Here is a 1,483-nt window from a genome sequence, read left to right as displayed (position 1 = left end):
CAAGTTTCCTTAACCTAAATCTTATATTTGAATGCAGTTAAATACTAAGTTATATGGAAACGGGTACAGGTACCAGTATGGGTGCGGGTATGGGACATGACAAAATTGTAAAATGCAGTGTACGGGGATGTGACTACATATGTATCTAAATTAATAACATACATGAGATCATCATTGTTTTTCACTTCCTATGTCATTAGAACTAAAAATCCTATCACAATTTTAAGTTTCTTTTATATGGAAGCGACTCATTTTTTAACTAGACACCCAAAAAACCCTTTAATATATAGCTTTGAACTTGGGTATGGGCCCAAACAAACTCGACATGTATAACTAGTTTTAAGAAATGGATGTAAAGTGTAAGTTATACGTCCAAGAAATATTCAATTATGTTTTAAATTAAAACATATATCATATAAATGAGTACATGTCATAATAAATGTATGCATATATTCAAGGACTGCCCATGAAGATTCGGTACGGGAACGTGTCAAGTACGTGTCAGGTACAGGTACAGCTTCATGATGGAAGTACCCAAGTAACATGGGTTGATAGTATTATGAAATTAATAGCCTATCAAAGATTTGTATACACGTGACAATATTATTAACATCTTACCAGTTATTTATTCCTTGCCCATGTATGCCTATATGCTTGTTTTTATTATTAGTTCAAGATGAAGCCAAGGCCCCAAGGTGGCTCCGCCACTAACAAAATGGTCCTAACATATAGAAAGAATGTCAATAAATGTATTGCTTAGGGTCATGGTTAGTAAGAACAAGGAGGACTGGAGAAGGGCCTAGTTTACAAAAGCGATGTGATAATCTGCTTAAGTCGCCTAGGCAAAAGAAAAATCCCAACCACATAGATCGCCCTTAGATGCTCTCAATTAAATGGTGGTGACACCTAAGCCAGCCAACACTTACACAGCTGCTCTATATCAAAAATACACATGCAACATGCTCAAACATCTTACTAGGTCGAACTCGCTATGATGTTGTTGGTTATTACGATATGACTTTGGCTTAGACTAGGGTTTAGATCATTCAATACCTGGTCTCTCTTTGTGCTTCTACCTCTTAATGCCCTCATGTTGCATTGATCGAAACACAGTCTCCTACTAAAACATTTAGGCAATGCTTAGTCATCAGCCTAGGTATCTAAGCATTAGACGCTAGGCCTAGCACTACCCAAACATTAGGAGAACGTAGTGAACATGAATGGAAATATCCAGCAAACATGTCATTGTCGTTGACCTAATCGAATAGGTGAGAAGATAAAAGAACACAATTTAGACTGCACCAATGTTTGTCATAAAGCCATCCTTTCGTTTCATGTACACGCATATGTCATGGACACACAAGTAAACGTTCGAATAGACATATCATACTCTTCATTTTTTATGTATGTTAATTATAATATTCTATGACTTGGTAGTGTAGACAAATTTCCCTTCATTTGTCCAGAATATGATTAGAGAATC

General features: G+C 36.1%; 1 protein-coding gene across 2 annotated transcripts in view; it reads right to left on the bottom strand.

The window, feature by feature from the left end:
• The window catches only part of LOC109845500 (histone acetyltransferase HAC1-like), a 26,380-nt gene that overhangs the window by 24,329 nt on the left and 568 nt on the right, over positions 1–1,483 (bottom strand). The gene's annotated exons all lie outside the window — the stretch shown is intronic.

Source organism: Asparagus officinalis, chromosome 6 (assembly GCF_001876935.1).
Source record: "Asparagus officinalis chromosome 6, Aspof.V1, whole genome shotgun sequence".
Taxonomy (NCBI): domain Eukaryota; kingdom Viridiplantae; phylum Streptophyta; class Magnoliopsida; order Asparagales; family Asparagaceae; genus Asparagus; species Asparagus officinalis.
This window is presented reverse-complemented; position numbering and strand designations above follow the sequence as displayed.